General features: G+C 41.8%; 1 protein-coding gene across 4 annotated transcripts in view; it reads right to left on the bottom strand.

The window, feature by feature from the left end:
• Positions 1-19,842, bottom strand: part of PDE4D (phosphodiesterase 4D) — a 574,358-nt gene that overhangs the window by 211,940 nt on the left and 342,576 nt on the right. The gene's annotated exons all lie outside the window — the stretch shown is intronic.

The following is a 19,842-nucleotide window of genomic DNA, read 5'->3' as shown; positions in this document are numbered from 1 at the left end:
GAGTTTAACCAATAGCCAGAGCCAAATCTCTGTCCCCTATCACGTTACTTAGGGGGAGGGATTGCAAATTATATTAAAAAAGAGCCCGTAGCAGTGTCTTTTGTATGTATGCAGCACCTGGTGAAATTCCCTCTCCATCACAACAGTTAAAGCTGCAGGAGCCCTGCCCTCTTTTGTATCTTGTCAAGAGGGCACGGTTCCTGCAGCTTTAATTGTTGTGATGAAGAGGGAATTTCACCAGGTGATGTGTGCATACAAATGGCCTCTGCTGAACTGTTAAAGAAACAAGAGACTTATTTTCATATGGTCACCGTAGCTGCAACAGAGATAGTTCATCTAATGAAAAACAAGACACTCGTGTGCACTCCTCCTAAGTAAGGAAAACACAAGAATCCCAAACCCAACCCATGAGAATTTCTCCAAACCTTCAGTAATGCCTGCCCAGGATGTACCCCAGAGGAGCAGGGGGTGTCTGCTTCAGAGGCAGAAGAGGAGAGACCCCCTCAAGGCCCCAAGATGAGGCAGGCCAGTCTCTTTAAGCCCAGGAAAAATACTCCACTGCAGATGAGGACTCCTCGGGAGTAAGGGGGATTCTTGGGAGGAGGAAGCTCTTTTCAGAACCTACTAACAACCTGCTGCTGGATCCTGTGTAGGGTTCTAAGACCCTCTGCTTAAAAACAGCAGTTGAGAGCTGGAAGAGTTGCTGGAAACAATGTCTCTCTTATTGTTCTGGCTGCAGCCCCCTGTGCCCTGGGATCCCTAGCTCACCATTGGATTGAACCCTTCAGATATCTCTCTGGACTAACTTTTGACTATGCTTCCTGCCTGAACTTCATTGGCTGGTTTCTTACTCATCTCCCCCTTGCTCTGAAGCCCTCATGAATGCCTGTTGGGGCTGCCTCCTGACAACCCTTCCTCCCTGAGCCTTGCTGGCTGGGATGTCTCCGTCCTCTTGCTGGCTTTCCACCCATCTGTCTTGTCTCCAATTATTCCTAATCTGTGTGGAACTCCCAAGGACCTCCTGGTTAATGTCCTTGGTCTATTACTCAACCCCTAGCCTCCAGAAAGCAGGAAACCTGTCTCCTGATGCCATCCTCTTTTTTCTTCGTGCTGGAAGGAGACACTGAACTGTGCCTCCTCCCAGCATGGAGAAAGCACTGGCCGCTCCACACCCCCACTGCCACCTCTGATATGAGACTGGCTTACACAAAAAGTTCTTTCTAAAAACTGCAGGTGGCAGCCACTGCTTTAAAAGAGGCATTCCCTCTTTTTATTCACATAGGAGGGAATGGCCCCATTCAGAAAACACCTTAAACCATGGCTTTAACCACAGTGATTAAGCCAGAAAGCTAGTCTGTCTTCAGAAGACACCTTAAACCTTGGCTTTAAACATGGTGCATAAAGCAAATAGCCTTATTCACCATGGTTAAAGCCATGGTTTAAGGTGTCTTCTGAATGGGCCCATTATTTCTTCCACTATGGAGACTTGGGCCATAGCTAGACCTAAGGTTTATCCCTGGATCGTCCAGGGGTCAAACCTGTTCATCTAGGTGACACACAGGGGATCCAGTGCTCAGGCAGGGGCGAACCCTGGATGATCTCAGGATAAACCTTAGGTCTAGCTGTGGCCTTGGTGTGCCTCATTTAGTAACAAAGAAAAGTACATGTCTCCCTTCAGAAGAATGGTTTTTACCCCTATGCAAGTTCAGTCAGTAAAATAATTAAGGGTGCAATCCTTTGCATGTTTAGACAGAAAAAAGGCCTACATGGTTGGCCTGGGAATGCTAAGAGTTGTAGGGTTTTTCCCTCTCTAAACATGCATAGAATTGCACCCTAACTGACTAAAGCCAATGCCACAAATCCCCTAAAGTCACTTTGAGATCACCTTTTAGTTCTGAAAAGCGAGCAAGGCCAGATTTAAGTACAAGCTAAACCAGCTACAGCTTAGGGCCTCACATTACGAGGGCCCTTGCGTTCGAATGAATGAAAGAAAAAAAGTTTACAACATTGCCACCAGGAAACCATAAACATCATACAAAATGAAGACCTCTTCAGAAGGGGGAATAGCGTTAAGTGTTTGACAAACTCCTAAATAAAGAATGTGCACACATATAACCTGCATTTTCAATGCCTATATTACACGACTATCAAATTCCGTTTAATTGTAGAGCCCATATTTTTGCATTTAATTTTTTTTTATTATTGGTTGAAGAGAGAAGGACCTCACTCATGTTATAGCTTAGGGCCACAACAAGTTTAAATCTGGCTCTGAAAGCGAGGTAGGAATAAATAAATAAATAAATAAATAAATAAATAAATAAATAAATAAATAAATAAATAAATAAATGGGAGGAGGAATGAAGCTCCATGCTGACATTACAAAACTGGAAGCACAAAGGGCACAGGAAAGCACATGCTGGCCCCACATCCTCCTTCATCCCTGACCCCCATCTTTTGACTTGGAAGGTCTTAGGAGAAACTGTAACTTGAGAGTCTGGTGCAGTCAAGTTATGACTGTGATGAGCAAACTGAAGTTACGGTCTCTCTTCAGACTTTCCTAGTCAATATGGGGACGTCAGACGTAGAGGAATTGAGGGTGGCGTGCATGTCCTTGTATCCCTTCCATGCTTGCTTGCTTGTTTTCATTCATTTATTTATTTGATTTCTATACTGTCCCAAACTGAAGCTCTCTGGGCAGTTCACAACAATTAAAACCACAAAATACAGCATAAAATACCCAAATTTAAAAGTTTAAAACTACAGTATAAAAGTAAAACCACGATAAAACCTAGCAATGCTGCAGATATTTAAAATACAACAGATTTAAAACAACAGAACTAAGAACAAAATCAATTGACCTAGAACTAGAACTAAAACCACAGAATCCTAGAACTGTGAAGTTGGAAGGATCATCTAGTCCAGCCTTTCTCAACCTGGGGCGCTCCAGATGTGTTGGACTACAACTCCCAGAATGCCCCAGCCAGCTCTGCTGGCTGGGGCATTCTGGGAGATGCAGTCCAACACATCTGGAGTGCCCCAGGTTGAGAACCACTGATCTAGTCCAACCCTCTGCAATGTGCAGGAAAACCAATTAAACCATTCATGAGAGGTGACTGTCCAGCCTCTTCTGTCAAACTGTTCCACTGTTGTACAGATCTTACTGTCAGGAAGTTTGTCCTTATATTTAATTGAAATTTAGGTAGCTGTAACTTTTACCCAATTTTTCGGGTCCTAATTTCTGTGACAATGGAAATAGTTCTTGATCATCCTCCGTGTACCACCCTTTTATGTACCTTAACACTGCTAACACTGCTAACACTTTTCTCTGGACTGAACATCCCAAGTTCCTTCAGCCCATCCTCAAGTCCCTGTATCATCTTTGTTGCCTTCCTCTGAACCTGTTCTAACCCTTCTGGAAATGTAGCGCCCAGAATCATACACTAACTGACCTCGAACTAGTTCAGTTCAGCTGTAACACCTACAGTGTGCCTAAGATGGCCTTCCCCAGCCTGTGCCCTCCAGATATTTTGGACTTCAACTCACACCCGTCTCATCCAGCATGATCAGGAATGCTGGGAGTTGTAGTCGAAATGAACTGGAGAGTACCAGTTTGATGAAGGCTGCTCTGTGAACATTTTGAGAGGCAGCCGTACACTTTCCTCCAAAAAAGGGGACAATCTGTGTATTCGGTCACAGAATCGCACTGTGTTTAATTAAACGTGACGGGAAGAATGTTGCCGTTTCCCACCACAACTGGTATGTGTGTTATTTATGCCTGGGGAATTGTGCAGCCCTTATTTCTCTCCTCTGCACTTTGCCAGAAAAGGAGTCTTACTGAAGCACAGGGGAGTATGGCTTGAGCAAGGCCCTGAGAACGTGACCCCAGCTAGGTTACAAAGCCAGACAGAGAGGGCAGCCAACAGCAGCCCGTGTTAATGAGACAGGCAGAGCAACACACGTGCAACATATTACATGAGCCTCTGGGATTTAGAAGGTGAACCAGAACTTTTTTTCATTCTTTCCATTAAAAAACAACAACATTTGGGCTTTCTGTGTGGCTAGGTTTCACCTCCAGCAGCCCCTGAGAACAGCTGCTGCAGGGATAACTCCAGTCCTTGGGGTATTCAGGTTGAGATTAGGAGTGATGAATGGGAGCAGCAGGACTCAAGGGAGCCAGCAGGAGGTAAGCTAAAACTGGTGAGGTCCTCAGGGAGCAACACTTGGGGGATGGAGAAAGTTAGACACGAGGTGGTTTCAAATCCAGCTCAAGAGGCAGGCAAGGTCAGGCATTCGGCAGGACGTCTTACTTTGCCTGGAATGCCCAAAGAAGGCTGGAGACAGTCTGGGAGATTTCGTACACCCCACTTCTTCCAAGTTAAGGAGGCCAACTAAAAGTGATTTGCCTTACAGCAACCTTCCCCAACCTGGTAGCCTCCAGAAGCTTTGGACTTCAACTCCCATCAGCCCTTGCCAGCATGGCCAATGGTTAGGAAGCCTGGGAGTTATAGTACAAAACATCTACAGGGTTAGAGGTTGAGGAAGTCTACCCTAGGACCTCCCAAAATTCTGGAGAGTGCACAAAAGGCTTGATAAAGGATACTGGGAACAGAGGGCACACTGGCACTGTGGAAGGAAGGGATGTCAGAGAAAGGGGTATCAGACAAGGGATGTCAAAGAAATCCACAACGGATTCAAATGAGTTCTATGAATCTGACCCACGGATTCTGCAACAGACTGTCTTTTTCTGAGTTGCATGGATTCCATGGATGTGCAAACATGGTTTGTTTGTTTTTTATTTTCTGGAATTGTACACAAGTAATACAAAAATAAGACGGGAAATTAACACCCAGCAAAAATGTGCATTTTCCCCAATGGGCTCAAGCGTTGAAATATGTATTTGTGGTGTATTTGTGCAATTTTAAGTGCATATTTGTGCAGGTGCACATTTGCACAGGTGCACACTTTCTAATATGAATGCAAGTTCAGAAAATTGAAAAAAAAATCCTGATTCTATCAATGAGTCAATGACAAAATGAAAGACGACAATCTGCAAAACACAGAAGGAACTAGGGCTGTGCACGGACGCCCCCCCCCCCCCCCCCCGTGCACAGCCCAATTTGGAAGGTCTGAATCAGGTCCAATTCACTTTGGACCAAGTTGGACCTGTTTTAATTTGCTTCAGATCCAAATACGAATCGAGATTTGGATTTCAGAATTATTTGGATTTTTGATTTTCCCATAGACTTGCATTGGAAAAAATAAACACCTATAACGTTTTAATTTTTCATGATACAAACATGAAATTTGGAGACCTTATAGAGGTGCACATGTCTGCCAAATTTCAGACAGATTGGTGCAGTGAAATTTGTGCAATCAACTGGTAATATTTGCTTTTCTCAGGGAAACTACTCAAAGCAAAGTGCTATCATTTTTTCATGATACAAACATGAAATTTGGAAACCTTACAGATACTGTAGAGGAGCTCATGTCTGCTACTATCCAGACAGATGGGTGCAGTGGTATTTATGTAGTCAACTGGTAATATTTGCTTTCTTCAGAGGAAAAATAGTGGAAAGGGAAGGAAGGGGGAGGATTGGAACAAACACACTAAACACTTACAACTAGAAGAATTTTTTTAAATATAAATTTTGTATTTTTAAAAAAAGACAAGCAGAAAGAGAAGCAAGAGATAACAGTGAGAGAAAGGGGAAGGCTCAAGAAAGTTCCAAGTGCCAATGCCCCAAAACACACACCAACAAGAAACCTAAGCTAGCCAGCCCAAAACACCCTACTCCACAATGAGCAAGGGTGAAGGAAGCTCGGTCTCCTGATTGTCCTTAAGCCCTCCTCCACCATTGTGATTGGAGGCTGCTGGAGAGAATTGGGAGACTTCAGGAAGATTGGGGGATGAAGCTGTCACTTAACAGACAATTTCCCTCTCCAATCTCCTCTTTCCCCCTCCCTACTCTACCAAAATAAACGTTGCCAGCACAGACAGGCTGTCTGTGCTTGAAAAAAGGTCCGAATCAATCCAAATCAATTTGGTCCATGCCGATTCACTTCGGGCTGATTTGGATCTGTTTCGATTAACACTGGATCTGTTTCAAAACCCTCCAAATCACCCTAATTCCTCCAGAAGGAACAGATTTAACAAAATCCGTACATCTCTATTCATGGGTTATTGTGTTGCCTGAATGCAGCACGTTGTGGCTTGCTAACCATGCAGTGTGGCTTATTTTTCTTGAACAAGCCACCTTGGGAACCTTTTCTTGAACAAGCCACCTTGGTTTGTTTTTGAGTGATTCAGGGTGGTTAACAAGCCACACTGCATGGTTAACAAGCCACCCTGTGGAATATGAACTATACGCTAGCCCATAGTTCAAGAATAACCCACAGTTCAAAAAAACAACCCACACTCAACTACTGAGTGTGGGTTAGCATGTTGCGTGAACCTAGCCATAATTTCCAAGGTTTAAGAAAAAAATATAATGCATGCTCATTGTCAGAGTTGAGTGGGGAGGCGTTTGACATTTGCTTCTTTTTATAATGTGTCTGGGGGGCCCACCAGTTGCAGAGGTATTCTGGGAAAATAAAATGATAAATGACTACAGCCCAGCAGTTTATTTGGAAGCATGGACAGTTGCCCCCAAAATGAAAAAGTTAAGATGGGGAGTGGTAGGGAGTGTCCTGTAAGAACAGGGGCAATGATGCCTGTGCTTTCTGTATGTTTTCCCTGGCTTTTTCAGGGTGGGGGAGATTAGTGTTGGAGCATCACCAGTTTGCCTTTTCTGAAATGGGCATTCTGCAGTGCTTTGTGGAGGCAAATATGTGTTTTGTAATCTGGGCACAGCCTCCACCTCATACTCAGTTTGTGGGCCAAGTTACTTGCCTCTGAGCCTCATCTCTTGGCCTTCTGCGGAGTAGGTGTTGGAGCAAAAAACTGTGGGCTCAAAAGAGTGGCTTAGTGTTTGGGCATTCAGACTCCTTCTCTGCCATGTACTTAGGTTCTGGGGCAATTACTTTTCTCATAGGGCTCATCTACACCATACAGAATATTGCACTATGAAAGTGGTATATAAAAGGAAGGAGCCACACCAAGCAGGATACAGTGGTATGAAAGCTGTATATAGTATGTGTCAATGGGTCCCAACAGTTATCAGTGCACTTCAATACCTCTATAAAGCAGTAGTGTGGCTCCTGCCTTTTATATACTGCTTTCATACCATTTTCATACTGCAATATCCTCCTTGGTGTAGATGAGGCCATAGACTCACCAGTTTTGACTTCTGGGAAATAGTGTTTTGAGACTGGCTACACTCACTATGATGGCCATCTGTGAATGGCAGCCATTTTGCAAGAGTGCCCACAAAATTCCAAACGTGCCCACTGGCCCAAAACTGTTGGGGACACCTTGTCAGTTGCATGTGTGTGTGCTATGAATAATTGCCTGTCTGATTCCTTTGAGAGCTGGCTAGCTAAACCTAAGTCATACTACAGTAAAAAAAACAAAAAACCCAATCACAGAGATGATTGTCCACAGAGATACCATGAATGCTAGCGTATGCTAGCTCTTGATTCTGGAGCACCATGAGGCCTTTGGCAGCAAATGGCAGGCAGTTTGTGGCTGCAACCAGTTGTACCTCCACAACGTGCCTCGGCTACCAGCCTTTCAAGTGAAACTTGAACCAGGTCTCTGGTGGTTCACACAATAATAGACGGTTGGCAGCAGCTCAAACGGATGGATGTATTTTGAAATAGAACTCCAATCATAGCATGCTCCATTTGGCTAATATGACAGAGTAAGTAAATGCACCATCTGTGTCATATTAAATAATGTGCCTGCACATCAACAATTAGCAATATTTTGCCATATTTACATTAGACAAATGTAGGTAATAAGCCTGCTGAGCCCCATTTTCCCTTCTTCCCACCTATCCACTCAATGTTTTGAAAGATGCTGGGTACATTTCAAGGAGACACTTTGATGGTAATGGGTGGCATGGAGAAGTCAAAGGCTTTTGAACCTCCATTTTGCACAGCTATTTGGGTGAAGAATTAATGGCATCATGGGCGAGAACTAGTTGAGGTTGATCACTCTGATGACAGTGGGGCAGTGAATCCACTCCAGGTTTCAGTGAGAACCAGTCAGAACTCTAAAGGAGCTCTTCAAGCTGCTTCACGCCTTTAGAGTACTGGCTGGTTCTCACTGAAACCTGGAGTGGATTCACCAAGCCACTGGTGAGAACTTCCCATGCAATATGCATCACGGCCCAGCAACAAATCAGGAGAAGGAAAGTTTCCAACTTAGAACCTAGCAAGGGCAAATGTCTAGCAAGGGAGAAAGAAAATCCAGTCCAGACGAATTTGCAACAGTTTTCCAGCAGCCAATCCCAACCAGGTTCCCAGTGTTGGACTACAACACCCATCAGTCCCAACCAGCATTGGTACTATACTCCAACACCAAATTGGGGAAGGCTGGTTTGCGATAACCCAGACTCTAGGAAAAGGAAGTATACACGCAGTCTCATGATAATACATTTGCATGTTCTTGATTCAAGGATAAAGTGCTTACATGGTCTTCCTTCATCTTATCTCATGAGATCATTCCCTCATACCTGGTATTTTGAGAAAGCAGTTCCCAAATGTATGTGCTGCTAAGGTCTTGTTCAAGTACAAATCTTTTCCCTGCATATTTAAGCAAAATACAGGCATTAAAATGCTGCCTTGTAATTCATAGAAAACACGCTTTTCACCTTGATGCAGCTATCTATTCCAGGTGTGGGAGGGATACATTGAAAGCTGCCTCCTTCAGGATTTTTTTCTAACCTCCTTTTAAAGCCATCCAAATTGGTGGCCATCACTACGTCTTGTGGTAGTGAATTCCATAGTTTCTATGTGCTGTGTGAAGAAGTACTTCCTTTTATCTGTTCTGATTCTCCCACTAATCAGCTTCATGGGATGACCCCTTTGGGTTCTAGTATTATGAGAGATGGAGAGCATGTTCCCCTATCCACATTCTCCATGCCATGCATAATGTAATTCATCTCTATCATGTCTCCCCTTATTCACCTTTTTTTCCTTCAAACTAAACAGTCCCAGCTGTTGTAATCTTCCCTCATAGGCTCCAAACCCTTGCTCATTTTAGTTGCCCTTTTCTGCAATGGAGTTCTCAGCTCAAGGAATGTACCACAATATATGATAAAATATGTATTTTTGGATCAAACATAGTTATGAATGTTTATTGTTATCTCTTCAGCACCAGGTGAAGACACTTCTCTTCTCCTAGGGATTTTAGATTTTTTTTTAATACAATTTTGTTTTCTGAGGCGTTCAACATTTTTATTGTAATACTATCGTTGTAACTTTTAACTTTTTTAATGTGTGAGCTGGCCTGAGTACAGTTTGTTTGGGGGCAATATACAAATATCATTCATTCATCCACTCATAAATAAAAATAAAATACATTTTTGAAGGTGTATTTTGTGAGAAAATACATTCAAAAATACATATGCAAACATGTACTTTTATATACACATTTATATGTGGATACCCTCCCGCTTTAAATTCTCAGATTAATGTGGAAACAGGAAGCAAGGACAGATCAATGAACAGATGTGAAATTAACATGGACTGGAAGCAGAGCGTTTTGACAATTTCCAGCTCTGGGCTACACATGGATTTCCCCTACTTTGATTAGCTTCTTCATACATTTCAATGCACAGGGCTAATCCCTATGTGCCTTTCTTTGTGCAAATGGGTTATTTTCCTCAGTTGTAACGTTTTGTATAAGTAACCTCCCCTGCACCCCCACCCAATGCATAAGATCTGTGTTTGAGACTGTACAATTTCTGGATTAGCACATCTGAGTGCAATCTTTGCTGGAAATTCACAAAATGACTCATTCCAGGTTACTTGGTTTGACAGTGATGGGAATGCTGCAGAATGAGAGAAATAAACTATAAAAATGGTTACTGTTGTGCAATAAGCGCTCAAAGCAGGTGAACCCATATTATCTCTGCCATCTTCATAACAACTTGAAAGGTAAGCTTGTATTATGATCACCACATTACGAGGGAGGACAGAGGCCACCCAGTGATTCATGTCTAATCTGAGATTTAAACAGGGATCCCTTGTCGGAGTCCTTTCTCTTAACCAACACCCTATTCCAACTCTGTGTCTTGTATTGCTAAGGGGCCAAACTGTGCTCTACATTTTGAACTTAGGCATCAATACTAAAGCTTAATATATGCACTCCTTAATGAACTAAGACAGCATCTAGCATCCTACGCCTATCTAGTCCAAAGGATAGGAGAGTGTCCTATGCATCCTATGTAAGGTATAGGAGAGCATCCTATTCCATCCTATGCACATCTAGTCCAAATTAAGTCCCACTGAGTTCAGTTGAATACTGGACTAGATGGACCACAGGCTGGCCTAATTTCACAGGGCTATTGTTATTAACATTTCTATACTGCCCTATAGCCAAAATTTAGAAAGATTAATAACCATTCAAAATACAGTATACAAAGTTTAAAAAACAATTTACATAAAGACACACAAACAGATAGTAGATACCGAGACAACATGTATCTAAAAACAACTTTAAGCAATCAGCCATAACCATAAGACAAATCCAGGATCTGATTAAAACTCATCATATGTCACCAAATGCCTGAGAAACAGAAAAGGGGCTGAAAAGATGTTGGCAGCAGGCGGGGGGGGGGGGTCGTCACCCCTGAGTAGGCCTTCTCCCTTTTTGCTGCCTCCTGAGCCCCCCTCGGAGGAGGTACTGTAAGAGAATCTTAGATGCTGAACATAGTATATGGATAGGTTCTTACGTTCTTATGCATATATATCATACCCCAGGTAGGATTGTGCCTGAGCTGCATTACCAGGATTGCTTTAGTATTTTGTTTTGTTTTTAATGTACTTAGGTACTACTGTCTGACGTAAAGCACAAAGCATAGTTTGGTATTATACAGGCAACATTAAATGAAATACGGATTAATACCAAGCATAGAATATACAAAATATGCATGTCTACCAATAGAGTATTCAAACTGACTTCCATTTACCAGGTTTATACATGCAGTTCCTAGAAATCAAGTCACTGTATTCTAGCACAGTACATGCTGAACTTGTGTCAACATGTTTGCCTGATGTATTGGGTATCAGATCTGATGTTTGCTCTATTTTTAGCACTCTTAGGATGGCTTATACATTACTGATGTGGCAGTCATAAAAAGAGCCTTTAAATGTAAAGACAAGCCCGAAGAAGAAGAAGAAGAAGGAGGAGGAGGAGGAGGAGGAGGAGGAGGAGGAGGAGGAGGAGGTAAAATAACATGAAACATGTTTCTAATGCGAAACATACAAAAAAGTCCTGCACATTTCGAAAAAGTCCTGCACATTTCAACCTGATGCCTTCTGTGTTGGACTACAGCTACCATCATCCCCAGCCAGTGTGGCCAATGGAAATGCTGGCTGGGGGTGGTGTAACACAACACATGTGGATGGTACCAGTTTGGGGAAGGATGTGCTACACCAACCTAATTCTTTAGGAAAATCATGATAGCTGAATTGGTTGATGGGGGGAGAATCCAAAATCCACAGTTGGCTAATACCTCTATAGGACCAATCGAAATCTCACAATCGACTGTGCAAGCTTTCATGTTCCCCAGAACTCTTCATCAGGCTGTGATACAAAAGGCAGGGCTGCCAAAAAGCCCCAAAAGTTAGGGTAGAAGTTGTGGCCATGAAGTCTGTAGTTTAGACTGGGTCTCAAGATGCACATTGCAGATTGAATGATGCTCAAAACATGCATTCCTTTGAAGATATAGCTTGCAACGATGACTTTTTAAAGAAAAAAAAATCTAGAGTAAGCATAGGGGGGCATAATCCATATTACCATACAGTGATCCATTTGCTTTAAAGAATCACAATTTGGTAATAAAATTTGAGACATAGGGGCTCAAAACTGGATTGGGACCATAACAGGATGGAGGCCAGGTTAACCCAACCTAAGATCTACACTCGCTAGGGAATGCTGGCAGTTGTAGGACATTTTTCTGACTAAACGTGCCTGGGGTTGAGCCCATACTGAAGTAAATGTGTGTGCTTTGGCCCTTAGTCACAGGTAGGAGCTACGAATGTCAGATTACACCTGGCATTCTGGAGAAATACAGTGAAATTCATGCTTTCATTGGGTTTTTAGAAGATGGATACAAAATGTCCCACCCAGACCCTCTCCCTTCCTTTTCTACCCCTGGAGATGACTTGATCATTTGTGCAGACTAGACTAGGGACAACCTCCACCCCACCCCCCCGCCACCTCCATAAAGAGTCCTGATAACTTTGCAGGTCTTATCTTTGGCAGCTCTGGTCGAAATATTTACATGTGGTTAACTTCTCCCTGGATTTATCAACCACAGAAATACTGAAATAACTTATCTTACATACGTTTGACAATCAATTTTGAAGGGGTGTGTGTGTAAAATGTAGTGACACATGGAATAATGAAATGAGTTGATCTCCTTTTGTATCAACCTCCCAAACATCTGCCTACGGATGCCAATGGTTGGCAGCTGTTCACGGCCACATGATGAGGCCTCTCAGCCAGAAGAAACATTCTAGATGGAAACCAAAGAAGGAAAACAGTGGGAAGTAAAACAAAGGAACACCAAAACAATACTGAATCTTCCATTATTTATATAGCCATTATTATGATTTTCCATTATTTGGAGAAGTGGGGAAACCATGTAAAAGCCTAGAATCTTAAAAACAAACTGGGGACGTTTGCTTGCTCATACCTTAATCCAATGTTTATTTACTGAGATGCAAATTCCATTCACAGTTCAATTGGACTTACACTCATGTAAGAATGCGTAGGGCTGCAATCTTACACCTCAATCCTATGCGTGTTTACTTGATCTTATTTGGATTTTATTTTTCAATCAAGTGCTTTTTCAAGTCCACGAATTGAGTTGGGACAAATTAACTTTCACTGATAAAAAAACATTTGAAATTTTAATTTGCAAGATAAACAGACAAGATAATTTCCACAAAACAGACAAAAGTTATATATGCCTTGCTCCCTGCCTTATTGCCAAAGTCTCTGCTTGATCTTCTTTTCTTTGCGATCCAAAGAAAAGGACAGAGCGTCCAGCTCAGTTCATATGCCACAATCCTGATCCTGGCTTGGATGGCCATGGGCCTGTGGGCACTTCCTCACTGCATGCGGATTCTCTGCTCTCCTTCCTTCCAGATTTCTGTAAGCAATTGGTGGAGCAACTTGGGCTGGACCTTGGGACAGCCCTGCAGCTGAGCCCTCTGCTTCTCTGGGAGCCCCTGCCAAAGGAAGTGAGCTGGGTGGCTACCAAGAGGAGGGCCTTTTCTGCTGTGGCACCCCAGTTGGAGAAGGAGCTTCCCAGAGAGGTTCACCTAGCGCCTATAGGTGCTCATTTCAGCACCAGGTGAAGACCTTTTTATTCTCCCAGGCATTTTCGTTTTTAAGGCTGTTTTTCTCTGGTATTGTATTTTAAATTTTTGCATGGCTACTACCTTCTGTTTGGTTATATTATTTCATTTACTTTATGTAATAGATTTTTATATCACCAAATAGTTGAAGCTCTCTTTTTATTTGTATATTGTAGTTTAAAACTTTTATATTGTATTTTATCATCCATATTTTATTGTCTGGTATATTATAGTTCAAATTGTTATGAAGCAGCCAGAGAGCTTCAGGTATAAAAATGTAAGAAACAAATAAATAAATGATTATCCAGAGAGCGGCAGGTGGTGGAGGCAGTAGCAAACAGATCTAGGATCAGCTTACTGCAGCGTCTTTTTTTCTTATTTTATAAACAACAACATTTTAATAGCCAGGGGTGTCCAGGCAGGCATATATACACAGTTTGAGAATCACATTTTATTATTTTTTTACTTTAGAGATATTGCTATGTGATTGGGGTCAGTCTGAATGACCTCCAGGGCCCCTTACAACTTTGTCTCTGAGTAAAAGAGATCTCCAAGCCCACCTACCCACCCACACTATAATTCCTAAATGGGTAACCTTTTTTTGTACAAGGCCTGAGGAGGTAGGAGGAAATGAATCTGGGGGAAGGCTGACTATGGGGCAAGAGAAGAACAGCTTTTGTCTTGCAGAAGACGATCTGCTGGGGAGCTGAAAGGAAGCTCTCTTTTAAAGCCATCCAAATTGGTGGCCATAACATCTTGTGGTAGTGAATTCCATAGTTTAACTATGCGCTGTGTGAAGAAGTACTTCCATTTATTTGTCCTGCATCTCCCACCAATCAGCTTCATGGGATGACCCCGGGTTCTAGTATTTTGAGAAAGAGAGAAAAATGACTCCCTATCCATATTCTCCATACCATGCATAATTTTGTACACCTCTATCAGGCATCCCCTAAGCCTCCTTTTTTACAAGCTAAACAATCCCAGCTGATGTAACCTTCCCTCATAGGGGAGCTGCTTCAGAACCTTGATCATTTTAGTTGTTCTTTTCTGCACTTTTTCCAGCTCTATAATATCTTTTTTTAGGTGTGGTGACCAGAATTCTACACAGTATGCTAAGGCCGTGTCTACACCAGCCTTTATTTCAGGATAATATCAAAGTTGTCCCTACAGGGCCACATGATGCACAGCTGATCCCGGACAGCAGCGAGACAGCAGGCTAAAGTGGCAGTCAAACATGTCACCTGGTCACAGCGTTCAGTCATATGGTGAGATATATTGTATTTCTTCTTAATCTATAATAATTATTTCTAACTTTGCATCTATCCATACAAAGGACAGTATCCAGCACTGTCACTTCACTTACGCAATTGACCTAATGCTAGTGTATGTGACCTCTATGTCAATTGCATAAGTGGAGTGGCAGTGTTGGATACTGCCCATAATATTATATGCAAATGTTCTGCAAATCACTCTTTTCTCCTCTTTTTTTGGTGACACATTTCTTCATTTTTTGTGTGATTCATTGGTGGCCACCCTAGAGTACAGTAGAATTCTTGAGCAGGTTCATATGGGAGGAGGCATAGTCAGAGAGATACTGATCCCAGCCAGCTCCTTGAATTGGTGACAAAGAACATTGGCAAATGATCAAAATAAGGATTCTGGTCTCCTGGACCAAGCCAAAACCCAGGCAGACACATTCAAGACTGACTGAAGTTCCCAAACTGTCTGTAGGGGCAGTGCTACATAGAGTGCATTGCAGTCATTCAAGCTGAATGCGAATAGGGCATGAATTACTTTGGGCCAGGTCTAATTAACCCAGCTAAAATGGTAAAAGGCACTCTGTCCACCATACCTTCCTGAACTTCTAGAAGAAGGGCTGGATCCAGGAGTAGCCCCAAGCTGTGGATCTGCAGCATTAAGAGAGAATGCAACCCCATCCTCAGTGTGTGTCTGCATGCATGTGGACACAGGGCAAACAACTAACACAAATAACAAGTTATGTGGATTTTCTCACCCAGCTAGCTCTTTTATTGTGTTCACCTTGGCCCATTGACACGAGCACATTCAATAGGCACATTCACATGTATTGAGAGAAATTCCAAAGACAGCCCTGTTAATTGGCCCTAATCCCCGCCCCACCTTTAAAAAAAGGAAGATGAAACAACATCTTGTAGAGAAAGAAAAAGAATAAAAATAGGCTACTGTAACATGGGGGGTGGAGAAAGGTGAGAAATCACAAATCTGCTGTATTCATTTTTTAAAAAAATCCTATAAATGGGCTTTGATTGCCTTTAAAACAATTTCAGCTTTGTCAGCATCATTACATCCTAACAAAATTATTTAACTTTGTCTTTCTTATAAAATCCCACATTTATTTAGGCATTTGTGTATAGTGGGAGGGAAAATGAGCTGTACTAATATTTGGCTGCCAGTACGTTCACTACTTTCTCAGTAAATTTGCAACCATTTCCATGCATTTCAGTAAAATCCAATCTCTAAGATGATCCAAAAAAACAATTAATGTATTTCCCAGCAATGTTAGACTCACAATCTATCCAATCTTCTGAATCACAGCATGAATTAAGCTAATCCAGTTTTTACAGTCATTGAATCTAAGGCCGGTCATCCCAACTTGCCATGTTGCGTTCACACAATGGAAGGAAATAAACACTGGGGTCCTTTAAGGATATGTATTGGAATCAGAGCTTTTCTATAAAAGTTACATTGCAGTGTTTCCTTTCCGAACCAGGCTGGCTGAGAACGTAACACGTAAACTCTTTCTAAATGGCTACGTGCAATAAGGAAAAGAGATAATGGAATTTGATTCAGCAATAAAATCCCCTCCTCCAAAAGTAATTATTTATTGCACTAGTTACCATTACAGCCTCTAAGAAACGTACAAAGATAAGAAGCTAAACATAAAATCTGATATGAAAAAGTAACTAATCAAAAACAAGGAAACACCACCCAGAGGCCAGATCTACACCAAGCAGTATATAGCACTACGAAAGTGGTATGAAAGCGGTATATAAGAGGCAGGAGCCACACCAAGCAGGATATAGCACTGAAAGCAGTATATGGTATATGTGTCATGGGCCCCAACAGTTGTCAGTGCACTTCAATACTGCTATAACACAGTAGTGTGGCTCCTGCCTCTTATATACTGCTTTCATAGTGCAAGATCTTGCTTGGTGTAGATCTGGCCAGTGCCAGGGCCTCACCTGGGCAGGGAAATGCTTGGAAAAAGAAAGTTATCCCAGTTCACATGTTTTAAAATCTCCCATCCATAGTACTTTCTTCATAGCAGCCATTTGGAGAATGCCACATATGAGTCAAGCCATCTCCACCAGGGGTGGGCAATTTGGGGTCCTCCGAATGTTGTTGGATGGCAATTCTCATCGACCATCCCCAGCTTATCCATTGTTAAGGGATGGTGAGAGTTGCAGTTCAAGAGCATCAGGTGGGTGTTGTCTATCCCTGATCTCTACTGACACCCATTCATCCAAAGATCCCATTCTCACAGGCCTCCCAATGTCTTGGCTAATGTGTATTCTCTGCCACAGTTGCAGTGATGAGGCCTATTTGCATTGGTAATTAGCTGACAATGAAAATTATATTGGGAGGCCAATTTTAGCTCCCTTGGTAGGGAATTCCATGCCACAACCAAAGAGGCCTTGCTATATGCCATCTACGATCTCACCTGAGTAAAGGTTTAGACAGCCAGCAGAGCATCTCCCAAAGATCCTACGACACAGGGAGGCATATATTTTTAGAAAGGCTAAATAGTGAATTTGGCCAATAGACTTCATAGAACGTTTCAATTTGCTTACTTGTTCAGTTAACTTTTTTTTATTCATATCATGTTAAAAAAATGTTAACAGACATTATATAGTATAATAAAAATGAAATGACATGTGGAAACACTGTAGAGTCTTAGCTTGTCAGGCAGTAATTCTCAACAGTTTGGTTCCAAAAGGAATGGAAGCTTTATCTTCCATTGAGAATGATGCAGAAAACATTGCCTCTTTCCCAATTTGCTAGTCAGAAAGTTCAAATCAGCTGGACCACAGCTTTTGGGCCCATTCAGAAGACACCTTAAACCTTGGCTTTAACCACAGTGGTTAAACTAGAAAGCCAGATTGTGTTCAGAAGACACTGTAAACCATGGCTTTAACCAAGGTGAATAAAGCAAAAAGCCTTATTCACCATGTTTAAAGCCATGGTTTAAGGTGTCTTCTGAATGGGCCCTTTATTTTAATCTCACAATGAATTGCTGGGGATAGGGCGTCTGTCCTCTACTTCTGTAAAGTCACAAAGAATGATCAACACATTGTCTAAAAATATTCTAGAGTAGATATGCCTGCATATTCCTGAAGCCATCACTCCCTCAGGTCATCACCTCTGTGTAAGGCATCAACATTTACTGCTCTTCTCTTACTCTCACATCTATATCCAAGTAATAGAATGTCCTGGAGCACAATCCGGAAAGCAGAACAGCTCTGAGAACTTGGAAGTGACTATTGTGGTACATTAATTTTTAGAAGATTATGGACACTGACACTGTCATCAGATATTTCAGTGACGTGGAGAGAACTGTCAGTTGATGAAGGCAATAATCTTGAGTTACAGCAAAGCAAAGTACTGCAGCATTCTATCATAGTTTTCAAAACATAACCAAAAGGGAGAATGGAACAAAAGGGCTGAAATTGCAGGATGCAAAACTATCTGAAAGATCCAGTTCCTGCATCCCATTTTCAACCACCCCATATGATTAAAGGATAAGAGTGAGGCTGTTTGCAGCTAATAAACAAAAAGTTATCTTTGGGTCTTTCACCTGGCCTGCAAGTAATTATAGCACTGGCAAATTCTGAAAATCTTGAATTTAATAAACTTGATAGAATATGTTACATTCAATGATGAAATTCCCATTTTAATGTGAATGGAGATCTAACCCTTTAATGCCTAGAGATGAGAAGGAATCAGATAAGGCACCTCTTGTTTACAATTTTTTATTCAATAAATAGCTACAGCTTGTGTTGATTAAAGTTACACTGGCCTCAATCCAGAGATCCTAGTATGTTACAGCAGGTGCCATGCAGGCTGCTGCATGCTAAAATCTCATAGCCAGATAGGCAAAACTGTTTTGTGGGGTGTGGGAAAGACAGTGAAGCACGATCACTTTCCATCCCTCGTCCCTACTGTCCAAATGGATGATTGATGCAGTCACAGCTGAAAGCCTCGATCACTTATGTATGTGGCTCTGACAGAGCAAGGGGCAAGCCGTAAGCCATAGAGTCCTGAATGCTGTGGTGTATGTGTTTGTTTTTAAATCCACACAGCACGCTTTTGCATGTATAAAGCCCATTTGGGAAGCTAGCCATGTGGACGAGTTCGTTTACTAGTGTAGATTGTCCCTGCCGGATTGGGATGAATACATATGATTTTTTTTCTATATCAGAATGCACCTCTGCTGGCATATCTTTTATGAGCACGAATCAACTGCATGAAAGTGAAAAGCCTGCATAGCACCACAAATAGTATCCTAACAATGCATACCTATGGTAAAGAAGAGCCAGTATTATACATTTAATGCTAGCAAAATTTTGTTTTGCTAAAATAATGAAAGAATGCTAAGGAGGGTGGGGGAAAACAAACAAAAGAAAATGGAATTACTTAAGATCTGGGATCCTATACCTTCCTGAGAGTAAACCACATTGAACACAATTGTCCATTAATTTAATGTTCTGTTCTCTTGTCCCCAGGGGAGAAAGATCTACCCTATTTCTTCGATTCTAAGACACACTTTCCCCCCCATATAAACATCTCTAAAAACGGGGTGCGAGTTAGAATCGTGGATGTGTCTTAGGGGTTGTTGTTTTTTCTGTTGGTGGTACTGAAATTAGTGTGTGTCTTACAATCGATGGTGTCTTACAATCGAAGAAATACGGTATAATGTATTTTGTTTTGTTTTAATTCACATGTAAAACACAGATGAGGAAAGGAATATCACTGCCTAATATTAGGACACTTAGAAGTTAGTGTGCTTATGACTGTAATCTAAGAAAACTTCAAAATCTCTCCCATACTCCCAGAAGCATAACATTCAGCTACTGCTACATAATAATGAACACAGATCATTGATAGTCCAAATTCAGCTATTTGCCTGAGCCCCTTTTCAAAGTGTTTATCTCTATTTTGCCATGTCCATTCCATCTTCTATTTTAAAATGCTAATTCAAGTGTGATACACTTATGTCAAACTAATCTTCTAAACTTCATGTTAAGCTGCTTATTTAGAAGGCCAGCATTAGAAGGTAAGATGCAAAAATGCAATGTGTAAAAATACTTTGGAGCGCAACTGCAATTCAAT

This window comes from Elgaria multicarinata, chromosome 6 (assembly GCF_023053635.1).
Source record: "Elgaria multicarinata webbii isolate HBS135686 ecotype San Diego chromosome 6, rElgMul1.1.pri, whole genome shotgun sequence".
Taxonomy (NCBI): Eukaryota; Metazoa; Chordata; class Lepidosauria; order Squamata; family Anguidae; genus Elgaria; species Elgaria multicarinata.
Note: the sequence above shows the minus strand (reverse complement) of the source record. Positions and strands in the feature narration are given on the sequence as shown.